This window comes from Elephas maximus, chromosome 10 (genome assembly GCF_024166365.1).
Source record: "Elephas maximus indicus isolate mEleMax1 chromosome 10, mEleMax1 primary haplotype, whole genome shotgun sequence".
NCBI lineage: Eukaryota > Metazoa > Chordata > Mammalia > Proboscidea > Elephantidae > Elephas > Elephas maximus.
Window position 1 is genome coordinate 24,351,235 of NC_064828.1, and position 14,033 is coordinate 24,365,267.

The 14,033-nt window shown below is 42.3% G+C and overlaps 1 pseudogene; it reads left to right on the plus strand.

Moving 5' to 3' along the window:
* The first annotated feature begins 4,546 nt into the window (after positions 1-4,546).
* Positions 4,547-13,566, plus strand: LOC126084423 (olfactory receptor 4F15-like; annotated as a pseudogene).
* The last annotated feature ends 467 nt before the right edge of the window (positions 13,567-14,033 follow it).

Below are 14,033 nucleotides of genomic sequence, written 5' to 3' on the forward strand. Positions count from 1 at the left end.
TTGCTGTGGAGGGACAGTGTGAAGCTTCTGTCTATGGCGCCATGTTGGCCAGAAGTCGACTTTCACACTTTTTGACAGTGACCACAGTAAGGAATATACTATCTCCTTTCCCACACACAAACAACCTGAACAAAGTTTCAGATAACAATATTTGTCTTTATGAAATTTTCTCTTTAATTTTGCCTTTACTTTTCTTCTCTCTGTCCCTCACTTCTTAAAAACTCTGGTCACCACCCATTCATTTGAAGATACTGTTGGGCAAGTGCTTAAATTATATCTTGTTTCTCTTTGGTTTATATGAATAAAGAGATAAGCAAATTAGAAAATAGTCAGTTGCTAACTTAGAGAAAATGTGTTTGTTGGGCTAAATGACTGAGGGGCTCAGTAGGTAAAAGCAAGTGTTGAACTCCCTGATAAATTCCCCGCGGGACTTACGATGGAATGTTCTGTTTATCTCTACTAAGCAGCCCCTTTGCATTCACTATGGCCTACTAAATATCTCTGGTCTCCTTCTCCATTTTAATATTTTTCTGAATTTGGGTCTAATCTTGGGAAGGCAAATCAAAAGCATTGTCAGAAATGACTGGTCACTTGTATGAGATGCTAGTGTAAGTATTACAGGTGTCTGAGAGCAGGAATATTTGTGGCATAACTACCTAGTAATCTGCATGGCAATACATTTTAAAGTAAACATAGCAGCGTGAATTTTATCTCTTTCATAGGTATCTAAATATTTTATTTAAATAATAAAGCACATAATTTCAGATAAAATACAAAATATTATTCTTGTGGGCTCCAGAATATCTGCTAACTAGGAAGATTACCCAGAAGGTAAAGAATAACATTTATTGCCTCTAATTGAGAGCAGAATAAATATACTTCAATAAATTTGTAGTGTTATTATTATGCAGAGAAAAGTCTCACTTTAATGATTTTTGAAAATAAAGCATTCCTAATATTTCAATAAAATAAAGACATCACAGCTAAGCTATGCAAATTTTGCCAAATTTTAACACATTTTATTGCTTCTTTTCAAATTTATTATTTAAGCTACCATAAACCAAAAGCAATTGCTGTCGAGTTGATTCTGATTCATGAAAACCCCACATGTGTCAGAGTAGAACTACTCTATAGAGTTTTCAGTGACTAAGTTTTTGGAAGTAGATTGCCAGGTGCTTCTTTTGAGGTGCCTCTAGGTGAACTGGAAATGGCAACCTTTTATTTAGCAGCCAAGTGCTTCAGTTGTTTACACCACCCAGGGACCCTAAGCCAAGGCCAGTGGAATTCTCCTCCTGAAAACCTTCTATAGCTTTCTACATCCATTCATTTTTCTCTTTTACTATCCACTTCTACATTCTGCAATAGCCAGGCATTTTATCTTAGGATAAATCTCTCTTTTTTTTTTTGATACGTAAAACCAGATCCTATTACCTGCACGCTCAGTCATATTTCTTGGCTTCTCCTACTTCTAATAGGAGCCCTGGTGGTGTAGTCTTTAGACGATCGGCTGCTCTCCAAAAGGTTTGCGGTTGGAATCCACCAGCTGCTCCTTGGAAACCCTATGGGACATTTCTACTCTGTCCTATAGGGTCACTATGTGTCTGAATAGATTCCACAGCAGTAGGTTTGGTTTTTTTTGGTTTCATTACTTCTAAGGAAACTCCGGAAACCCTGGTGGTGTAGTGGTTAAGTGGTACGGCTGCTAACCAAAGGGTCAGCAGTTCGAATCTGCCAGGCACTCCTTGGAAACTCTATGGGGCAGTTCTACTCTGTCCTATAGGGTCACTATGAGTCAGAATCGACTCAACGGCACTGGGTTTGGTTTTGGTTTTGTGGTAAGTTTACAAATATTAATTCTGTATGTAATACTGTGTAGTAAAGAATTTGGCTGGCCTTTGTCCTCAGTTTCTAGGAGTTAGCCTCTAAACCCTTGGGATCTCCTGAGTGATAGGAGTGTCTTTGTTATTCATGCTGGGCCCCTCACACGCCACCTGATAGTTTATGCTAACAAGGTGACTGATGGTGGGCACCTTCATAGTTGATTCTAACAAGATGACTTAGGATAGAGGCTGGCCCACCGGAAAGAACAACCATGTAATTAGAGGTTTGGAGTTTGAGCCATGTGGTGTCAGCCCTATGGGGAATTTTGAGTGGGGCCTAGATCTGGAAATGGTTCTTCTGCAGCAGGTCTAGACTGAATGGAAATGGCCCTGTTCTTGAACCATACTATACTACCTGGCATTCTGTATGGTTTTAGAACAACTGAATTTGGGAAGAGATAAGATATGAAGTTTATTGCAAGCATCAATGGGATAATCATGTCGCAAACCTCTATAGTTCTTGAGCAACCATTTTCCTTAGGTTTTCAGAGTATTTAATATAAGAATATTGCCATTCCATAAACCATCACATGATACCAAGGACTCATTTTAAATCAAAGGAGGTGTGGGAGCTGGCTCATAACTACTGAATCTACTGGACCTATCACATACTACACAACCCAGATGCCGCGGGTCTAATAAAGCAATGGACCGACTTACTGCAGGTGCAGCTGAAGCACCAGCTTGCAGGTAGTATCTTGAAAGTGGGTTACCATCCTCTAGAATGCAGTATATACTCCAAGTCAAACACTATTATATGATGCTGTGTCTCTATTACATAGCATACATGGGTCTAGGAACCAAGGGATGGTTGGGAAATTTGAGCTGTCTATGCGTGCAACTAGGGCACTGTGGGAAGTCCTGGTTTCCACAAGAGTACGAAACATTTCCAGAGGAATACAGCAAGAGCCCTGTTAAATTTTAGTCCAAGGCTGTTTCCCAGGAAATTAAGGCTTCTTATTGCCCAGGAAAAATAGACAAGAAGAGGAATTATCTTGGCAGGGGTAATTGACTGATCATTAGGAAGAAATAAGGCCTTTGTTACACAGTGGGAGTAGAGAGGATACTGTTTGCCACCCACCTCATCCGTGTGGGTGCCCTTAACCAGTTTTGATGGTAAATGGACAATTCTAGCAGCAATGGGCTGATTAGGGAATATAAACAGGGTTTTGGAGTGAGCATGGCTGAGGGCCTATGTTGCCTTGCCAGGTGAGCTATCCAGTCTAGAGAGTTGCTGGCTGAGGAATCTAAAATGCGTACTAGAGAATGGGAATGAGTATTAGTTGCCGTCTCAAGAACAGCTTCAGGGGTAGATGTAATTCATCCCCATAACTTTCCTCTCATGAGATCTCCCTGGGATAAGAGGTGCATCAGAGTCCTGAAGGAGCTGCTCCCAGAAATCCAGTGAAGAAAGTAGTTCCAAGTGGCTTAAGAGGTGGAAATCATGTGCTCTATGCTGTGCCACCTTCTTCCGGACAGAAAGATTTATTCCCTCATCTGCTGGGAAGGCTGTTTTCTGACACTGAACATCAGTCAGCCCTCTTTGGTAACTGTCTTGGCTAAAGAGGGCTGCCTTACCCAAGGCCACTGTCAGTGGTAGCTTTCATCCGACGATTGGTTACATCCCAACTTGAGACGATTCTGAGGGTCATCCCAGGTTCAGAGCTCTGTGCAGGACTGGCTGAGATCTTGTAAATGTACTGCTCCTTAACTTCTCCCTCTCCCAAATCCTGCTGAATTCTCCAGCTAGTACTGACCCTGAGAGTACTCCTTAATAAACTTCCTGTATGCTGTTCTCAGTCTCAGAGTCCACCTCCCAAGGATCCCAACCTTTGACACAATTTTCATGGTCCCTGTCATGTTATCTTCAGGGAAGAGTCTTGAGGATTTTGGTGTCACACAGAATATCATGTTGGTCCATTGCACTGATGAAATTATGCTATTTAAACCTGGTGAGCTAAAGGTAGTAAGTGTCCTAGATGCCTTCGTAAGCCCTGTGCGTGCCATATGGTTGGAGACGAGTCCTGCAGAAGTTCAGGTGCCTACCACGTCGGTGACTATGTAAATGGTTTGGGGCAGGTCAGGATACCTATTCTAAAGTCTCTGCATCTTGGAATACCCACCACGGAGAAACAGGTCCAAACCTTAGTGAGTTTCTTTGAATCCTGGAGGCAACATATACCATACTTAACGTGTTGCTGCAAATATTTATGGAATAATTCACAAGGCTGTGAGTCTTGAGTTGGGTCTGGGACAGGAAAAAGCCCAGTAGCCAGTTTCAAAAGCAACAGTAACCTGCATGAGCAGTTGGCTTGGACTCCCATGGTCTCCTGTTGCTTTACTTCTTCTGTTTCTTCCTGCCTGGGCAATTCTCGATGACCGAACACCAGTGGGAGGGAAACATGGGCTAGTTTACGAAATACTTTGCATGTTAGGTTGGCCTTGGCTGGAAGTGAATAGCCATCATTTTAAACTCAGCTCAAAAACTGCCTTAAATTTCGAGGTGAAGAAAGCCCTCCTCACGGGAAGAACTTCAGAGAAAATAGTTTTAGTTGTGCACTTTCTTTGGAAAATGAGACAGCTTGACAGACAGATGTAGGCTACTTCCTGGGCAAGGCTACCGGTTTGGTTGATGGATCAGGGCCTGAGAAGAATAAGATCCTAAAATGATTGACATGGAGTTCTGGAGAGATTTCTGTAGCGGGACTTCTCAGAAAGAGAAAGAGAGTGAAGATACTCACGCCAGTGTAAGAGCCCCTCAGAGGTTATTCACGGTGCAGAGACAGGATGACTCTCCCCTGCGATTACGGGCCGACCTCTTTACCCACCTGTCCTCGTGCTGCTTAATAGGCCTTCAGAGAGTGGGCGTGGACCGGAGATAAAGTCTCTGCACGGGACTGACGGCGTGGGTGTCCTCTCATTGCCTGGGGTCAGGCTGCCGTCGCTGCTGAGAGTCTGAGCTGGCCAAGCACAGGTCAGTGCTCAGTCTCTGTAGAGCGCCGCGCCTCACCCGCTGAGAGTCCGAGCTGGCCAAGCGCAGGTCACTGCTCAGTCTCTGTAGAGCGCCGCGCCTCACCGCTCCTGGAGGGCACTTGGCTACACCTTGGGCCTGGGAAATAGAGTTAAAGCCTCCTGCTGTGGAAGGGTGGGGCTCTGGTGGGGCAGAGGTTAAGAGCTCAGGCTGCTAACCAAATGTTGGCAGTTCGAATCCACCAGCAGCTCCTTGGAAACACTGTGGGCAGTTCTACTCTGTCATAAGGGTTGTTATGAGTCCAAATGGACTCGATGACAACAGGTGTTATGGAAGAGCTAGAGACTGCCCTCCATGGGGATGGATGTGTGTGTGTTCTGGATATTGATCCGTCCCTCTGACCTGTAGTGATCTGCTAGAGCCAACATTCAGGGGCACAGAGAATGTCTTTGTTGCCATATCTCTTGCTATTATCTCACATACAATATTGCCTCTGGGCACATTTTTACAGGAAATAAAGTATAGCAATGGGCTCATACCCACACAGTTTCTAGCACTTCGCTGTCCTCTGTCATGCAGAAACAACTGACTCGATGGAGTGATGGAACAGTCTCCCGAATCCTCAGTTTCTCTATAAACTGTGACACACACCCTCAGTGTGTCTGGGACGCTGTCTTATCTGAGGCTGTGTACACCTTAAATGAGTGGCAGTATTGTGTCGTATCTCCTGGAGGCAGAACGCGTGACTCCAGGGTGGAGGGAGTCACACTGTTAGGCCAAGTAATCTACAGTGGGAAATTCTGCTTCCTATTCTTGCAGTTTAAATTTAGTGGGTTTGGAGGTCCTAGTGGTCCAGGAAGCACAGCTGAGACTGGCCCCTGACCACTCTGAACTCTCCTCATGTCACTGAACCAACTGGCAGAAAAAGACCTGTCCCTGAAGTTTGGGGGCCTGGTGCACAAGTAAAGATGGAAGCTCACAAGCCATATGTTGAAATATTTCAAAGTTATAAATTAACAAAATCCTAATAGAGTATGTTCTAGTCCTCTAAATTGGTACATATATAAGATAGCTAGGTATAAAAATCTTAGAAATACAGATTGTGGACTTGGGAGTATTTGGAAAGCGATTCCTGGATCCTGGGACCCCAGAATGTGGCCTAGAAGGAGTGGCATGCGCTTCAGGTGTGCGTGTCTCTTGGATCCCTTGAAACCATTTATCTCACGGCGAAGGGTATGACTGGAGAAGGGCTAACTAGGGGCTTTCTTCAAGAAGCGGATCAGGACAGAGCACTTTCTCGCTTGGGTAAACGATCAATACTGCCTTCAGGGTAAGGAAGTTTTTGGTTTTTATGTACTCCTAGTTGCTCTCCCCCTAACGAGACAGCACACTCCTTCTCTCCACCCTGTATTCCCTGTGTCCATTCAGCCAGCTTCTGTTCCCCTGTGCCTTCTCATCTCCCCTCAAGGCAGGAGCTGCCCACGTAGTCTCATGTGTCGTTGAGCCACGAAGCTCACTCCTCACCGGTACCATTCTCTACCTTATAGTCCAGTCCAATCCCTGTCTGAAGAGCTGGCTTTGGCAATGGTTCCAGTCTTGGGCTAACAGAAGGTCTGGGGACCATGACCTCTGGGGTTCTTCTAGTCTCAGTCAGACCATTAAGTCTGGTCTTTTTACAAGAATTTGAGATCTGCATCCCCCTATTCTCCTGCTCCATCAGGGATTCTCTGTCAGGGCAGTCATCAGTTGTAGCTGAGCCCCATCTAGTTCTTCTGATCTCAGGCCAATGTAGTCTCTGACTTATGTGGCCCTTTCTGTCACTTGGGCTCATAATTACCCTGCATCTTTGGTGTTCTTCATTCTCCTTTGCACCAGGTGAGCTGAGACCAATTGATGTATCTTAGATGGCCGCTTGCTAGCACTTAAGACCCCAGATGCCACTCACCAAAGTGGGATGCAGAATGTTTTCTTAATAGATTTTATTATGTCAATTGACCTAGATGTCTCCTGAAACGGTGGTCCCCAGATCCCCACCCCTGCTACTCCGTCCTTTGAAGCATTCAGTTTATTCAGGAAATATAAGACCTTGTTTTGATAGTCCCTCAGGTCTGTGGCATAGTGAAAGATTGCATTCTTGGAACCTGGTCCAAGTGATATGGCAGTTAGAGCAGTGGGATCACTAGGGTTGGTGTCACCCAGTTCAGTAACTCTTGGTGTCACGGCACCACCCCATGGACCTTCTCCCATACCAAACCATACAGAATCCTTAGTAATATTTTTTGTATCAGCCTTTCCTTTCCTTGAAGTCTCAAGCTGCTTAAGTGGAGGTATCCATCTAAAAGGGCAACACACAGCCTTGTGGCTGCCCGAAGTCTGGTGCTGGGAGGCTCCTTGGTGCCTCTCCAAGGCTGATCTGGTCACCAGGAAACAGAGAGCCACAGGGCTAGCTTTGAAGCCAATGTGGTGAGTGGAGCCTGAGCCACAAGGGAGTGGCCTATGAGGCTGTGCTAGCGGCACTTCTAAAAGAATAATAAGTTTCTGCTGAAACATTGCACAAAAATTTGTGGACATTTTGGCATGAGCCCCTCTGACAGTTTCACCTGGTTCGGTTGCATCTCCCACCACCCCCCTAGTGACAGCACTGAGTTGGAGTATAGGCTTATTGGTCTTTCCAGGCTCATAAGGGATAGGAGCCCTGGAATGATGATAATGGCCTCTCTGATCCAGTAGTTCGAATCTTTAATGGTCACACAATCCACCAAACTAGCAGAAAGAAAGACAGCGCTAAGCTGTGTTCACTTAGTAATCTAAATTATCCTTTGCTCTAATTGGTAGCTTTTGGAAAATACTGTATGCACAGTTCCATTTTTAGTATATACAGATAAATAGTCCTATATGAAAGTCCCATTTATAACAGTAAAAATGTGTTCTTTCTGTTGACCATCTAAACAGTTGTAGTCATGGGACTTCCATATAGGACTATTTAGCAGTATATATTAAAAATTAACCCGTGCATAGAGCATTTTCTAGAAACTCCACTTCTCTTTGGACTTGCTCAGGGCAAATACCACCCCCCGTCACAGCTGTGTCTACGGTGTTTGAGGAAGGATATCGGCAGTACTGGGTTAATAGAAACTGCTCAGTTGCCCCCCCCAAGTGGTACCCAGGCACGTGCCATACCTTACATAGGCCTCTGCATAGCCACCTTGTAGGAGCACTGGTTGGCTGCTAACTGAAAAAATCGTGGGGGCGGGGAGAAGGGTTTGAACCCACCAGCTGCTCTGCAGAAGAAAGATGTGGCAGTTGCCTTCAGTAAACATTAAAGCCTTGGAAATGCTATGAGGTAATGCTACTCTGTCTTGTAGGGTTGCTATGAGTTAGAATCAACTTTATGACAATGGGTGTGGTTTTTTGGTTTGGGATTCAAATGATGATTTAGCAAAAAGTTGTTTATTATCTCATTAATGTACTTGACAGGAATGAAGGGGAGTTGATAACACACAGAAGTTAAAAGGCAAGACCACATTCCCTGAAAAAAATTTTTTTTTTCTGTCTTTGCAGAAAAGTTAAATAAGGAAGAAGTCCACCAGAGAATAACTCTACATGGAATTTTTTGGAAACAAAATTAAACAACACACAGAATTTGGAGGATTGACTGGTAAAATGTCTTCCTGAGAACTTTCCTGCATTCACCTGTGTGCCTGACAAGAGACCTACCATCGTTTTCAACTGCGATGCAGAAAAATTGCTGAAATGGTATCAGCTGTGCTGTGGTGTATATTTGGTGGGCTTTTAGTTGTTATTGTAGTTTTTTCTCCCTTTCTTGTTTTGGCTTCCACAATGCAATCAGGGAAGTTCTGGACTTTTAGAATGATAAAGGATAAGGATGGCCAACCGAGAGATACTGAATTCTCCAGTAATATGCCTTAGATGATTTAGTTATGCCACTGATGAGTTATGTGGACTGGAGCAGAAATTATCTTATACCCTTATTGGTTTATTTCTATGGCTTGATTACGGGGACATTCATTCTCTCCTTTCCTCAACTATAAATTTTCAAATAGATGAGAATCTCTTCTGGGAGACTGGCCAAGCCAATGTAAATCCACTTAATAGATGATACTGTCTAGAAAACAAAAGTCACAGAGTCGTGCTTTTTAAATTTTTTTTTTTTTGTACTTTTAAATGAAGGTTTATGGAGCATACTGTTGTTGCTAGGTGCTGTCGAGTTGGTTCCAACTCATAGCGACCTTATGTACAAGAGAACGAAATATTGCCCGGTCCTGCGCCATCCTTACAATCGTTGTTATGCTTGAGCTCATTGTTGCAGCCACTGTGGCAATCCACCTCGTTGAGGGGCTTCCTCTTTTCCACTGACCCTGTACTTTGCCAAGCATGATGTTCTTCTCCAGGGACTGACCCCTCCTTATCAGTCTCTCCATCCTTGCTCCTAAGGAGCATTCTGGTTGTACTTCTTCCAAGACAGAGTTGTTTGTTCTTCTGGCAGGCCATGGTATATTCAATATTCTTCACCAACACCACAGTTCAAAGGCATCGATTCTTCTTTGGTCTTCCTTATTCACTGTTCAGCTTTCACATGCATATGATGTGATTGAAACTACCATGGCTTGGGTCAGGTGCACCTTAGTCTTCAAGGTGACATCTTTGCTTTTCAACACTTTAAAGAGGTCCTTCACAGCAGATTTACCCAATGCAATGTGTTGTTTGATTTCTTGACTGCTGCTTCCATGGCTGTTGATTGTGGATCCAAGTAAAATGAAATCCTTGACAACTTCAATCTTTTCTCCATTTTTCATAATGTTACTCATTGGCCCAGATGTGAGGATTTTTGTTTTATGTTGAGGTGCAATCCATACTGAAGGCTGTGGTCTTTGATCTTCATTGGTAACTGCTTCAAGTCCTCTTCATATAGTCAAGGTTCTTGGATTAATTGCTCAGTGTCTTAGGCTGGGTTCTCTAGAGACGGAAAACCAGTAAAACCTACAAATAGATATAGAGAAAGATTTAGATCAAGGAAACAGCTCAAGCAATTGTAGAGGCTGGACTGTCTCAAGTCCATGGATCAGGATAGAGGCTTCTCTTGATTCATGTAGCTGCAGGGGCTGGCGAACCAAAGATCAGCAGGTTGAAGAGCAGGGCTCTTGCTCCCTGGCTATGAAGATTGAGAAATCCCAGGATCTGCAGATAAGCTGATAGCTCAAGTCCCAAGAGCCAAAGGTCAGATGAACACAAGGCAGCCACAGGCTCCAGAGTGAGCAAAAAGCCAGAATGCCTGCTTATATTCTGATGCAAGCCACACCCCCAAGGAAACTCCCTTTCAACTGATTGGCTACTCACAGCAGATTCCATCATGGGAGTGGTCACATATAAACACTGAGAATCATGGCCCAGCCAAGTTGACACACAGTATTAACCATCACACACAGATTGCAGACTGAATAAGAATAGTGAGAGGATAAAACCCTGGCATTCAGCTTTCCTGACTTGAAACCATGAAATACCCCCTTGTTCTGGTCGAACAACTGCCTCTTTGTCTATGTACAGTTTCCTCATGATCACAATTAAGTGTCCTGGTATTCCCATTCTTCACAATGTTATCCATAATTTGTTATTATTCACACAGTCGAATGCTTGCATTGTCAATAAAATACAGGTAAACATCTTTCTGGTATTGTCTGCTTTCAGCCATGATCCATCTGACATCAGCAATGATATCCCTCGTTCCATGTCCTCTTCTGAATCTGGCTTGAATTTCTGGCCCTTCCCTGTTGATGAACTCCTACAACCACTTTTGAATGATATTCATTGTAATTTTACTTATGTATGAAATTAATGATACCGTTAGATAATTTCCACATTAAGTTGGATTACCTTTCTTTGTAATGGGCACAAATGTGGATCTTTTCAAGTCAGTTGGCCAGGCAACTGTCCTTCAAATTCTTGGCATAGACTAGTGATCACCTCCAGTCCTGCATTCATTTGTTGAAACATCTCAATTGGTATTCTGTCAATTCCCAGAGCCTTGCTTTTCACCAATGCCTTCAGTGCAGTTCGAATTCTTCCTTCAGTACCATTGGTTCAAGATCATATGTTACCTCCTGAAATGGTTGAAAGTCAACCAATTCTTTATGGTGTAGTGACTTTATGTATTCCTTCCATGTTCTTTTGATGCTTTCAGTGTCATTCAGTATTTTCTCTGTCGAATCCTTCAATATTGCAACCCGAAAGTTCAATTTTTTCTTCGGTTCTTTCAACTTGAGAAATGCCAAGTGTGTTCTACCTTTTGGTTTTTTAACTCCAGATTTTTGCACAATTCATTATACTTTACTTTGTCTTCTCCAGAAGCCCTTTGGAATCTTCTTTTCAGCTTTTTTATTTTGTTATTTCTTCTTTTTGCTTTGACTACCCTACGTTCAAGAACAAGCTTCACAGTCTCTTCTGAAACATTTTTGGCCTTTCCTTTCTTTCCTTTCTTTTTAATGACGCTTGTTTTCTTCATGTTTGATGTCTGTGGTGTCATTGCACAACTTGTCTGGTCTATGGTCATTAGTGTCAATGCATCAGATCTATTCCTGACGTGTTCTCTAAATTCAGGTGGGATATACTCAAGGTCGTATTTTGGCTCACTTGGACTTGCTCTAATTTTCTTCAGCTTTGACTTGAATTTGCATAGGAGCAATTGATGTTGTGTTCTGCATTTGGCCCCTGGCCCTGTTCTGACTGATGATATTGAGCGTCTCCATCACTTGTTTCCACAGATGCAGTCAATTTTCTTCCTGCGTGTTCCATCTTGCGAGATTCATGTGTATAGTAGCCATTTATGTTATTGAAAAAAGGTATTTGCAATGAAGTCATTGGTCTTGCAAAATTCTATCATGTGATCTCTGGAATTGTTTCTATTACCAAGGCTACATTTTCCAATCACTATTCCCTCTTCTTTGTTTTCAACATTTGCATTCTAATCACCAGTAATTATCCGTGCATCTTGATTACATGTTTGATCAATTTGAGACTGCAAAAGTTGGTAAAAAATTTCAATTTCTTCATCTTTGGCTAGTGTAAATTTGAATAATAGTTGTATTAACTGGTCTTCCTTGGAGGCATATGGCTCTAATGCTATCACTGACACCATGTGTACCTCAGAATAGATCTTGAAATGTTCTTTTTGACAATGAATGAGTTGCCATTCCTCTTCAACTTGTCATTCCTGGCATTGTAGACTATATGATTATCCCATTCAAAATGGCCAATACTTGTCCATTTCAGTTCACTAATGCCTAGAATATCAATCTTTATGCAGTCCATTTCATTTGTGATGACTTTCAATTTTCCTAGATTCATACTTTTTACATTCTATCTTCCAATTATTAATGGATGTTTGCAGCTGTTTCTTCTCATTTCAAGTCGTGATACATCAGAAAATGAGGTCCTGAAAGCTTGACTAAATCCATGTCATTAAGGTCACCTCTACTTTGAGGAGGCAGCTCTTAGTCATATTTTGAATGCCTTCCAACCAGTGGGTCTCATTTTCCAACACTGTATTAGACATTGTTCTGCTGCTATTCATAAGGTATTCACTGACCAATTTTTTCAGAAGTAGAATGCTAGGCTCTTTTTTCTGGTCTGTCTTAGTTTGAAAGCTCTGCTGAAACCTGAACACCAGTAGTGACCCTGCTGGTATTTCAAATACCAGTGACAAAACTTCCGGTATCACAGCAACACACAAGCTACCACGGTACGATAAATTGACAGACGTGTGGTGGTTGTGGTCCTGGGACTATCCAATTCCTGGCAGATCTAGCTGCTTCCTTTTTGCTTTTGTCCTCTTTTCTATGTATCCGGTATGATGGGAAACCTCCTCATAGTGGTCGCTGTGATAGATGACTCTTACTTACTCTCCTGTATGTGTTTTCTACTGTCCAACCTTTCTGTCATTGGTCTGATATTTTCACTCAATTGCAGCACCCAAGATGATTTGTGATCTTTTTCAGAAGAGGAAAGTCACCTCCTTTGGGGGTTGTATAGCTCATATCTTCTTTAGCCATGCTGTTGGGGGCACTGAGGTACTGCTCATACCCATGGCCTTTGACAGATATTGGCCATTTGTAAGCCATTCCATTACCTGACCATCATGAGCCCACGGGTGTATCAATTTTTTTCAGTCACTTCCTCTATCATTGGCTTTATCCAGTCAGTGGTCCAACTAGTTTTTTGTGGTAGATTTCCCTTTCTATGGCTCTAATTCACTGGACAATTTTTACTGTGACCTTCCCTGCCTCCTCAGACTTGTCTGCTCAGACACCCAGGTGATAGATTTCATAGTCACTGTCAATAAAAAATTGACAGTGACTGTCAACAGTGGACTCATTTCTATTGTCTTCTTTGTCTTATAGGTTATTCTCTACATCTTCATTCTGTTTAGTGGTTGGAAACATTCTTCAGGTGGTTCATCTGAGGCTATTGCTACTCTGTCAGCTCATATCACTCTTGTGGTCTTGTTCTTTGGGCCACTGTTGGTTTTCTACACCTGCCTGGCCTTCTCTGACATCACACCTGAATAGGTATCTTACTATTTTTGATGCAGTTCTCACTCCTTTTCTGAATTCAGTCATCTACACATTCAGGAACAAAGACATGAATGTGTCAATGAAGAGAGTGTGCAGTTGCCTTGTGGGTTACAGGACGATATCATAAATGAATTGACTATGAAGACATGGAACTATAGATTCTCTTTTATGCTATTGGCAGAAAAGACGTTATTTCAATTTCAGGAAATACTCAAGACTTAGGTCATGTTATATGCCTAGACATCTATTATCTATTAAATTGTGATATCTATTTCACCATTCAATTAAAAATGATATTATTCTTTGACACTCAGTACATCAAAAAATTATAAACCAAATCATATGTTCTTTGTAACAGTTTAATTAGTCCATGCCAAGAAGAGTGTCATGTAATTGAGGAAATACTAATATTTTATCTTTTTTCTGTATTCTGCAGATCATTCTATTGGTAGACAAACTATGTATTCACATTATTCTTAATCTGTTTACTACCTATCTTGATTTTAATTTTTTTTGTTGTTGTTCTTTACGTGTTTGCCTTCCATTGTTCCAGAATCTACATATTATGCCTCTTTATCTGAGCCCTCTGAGAGT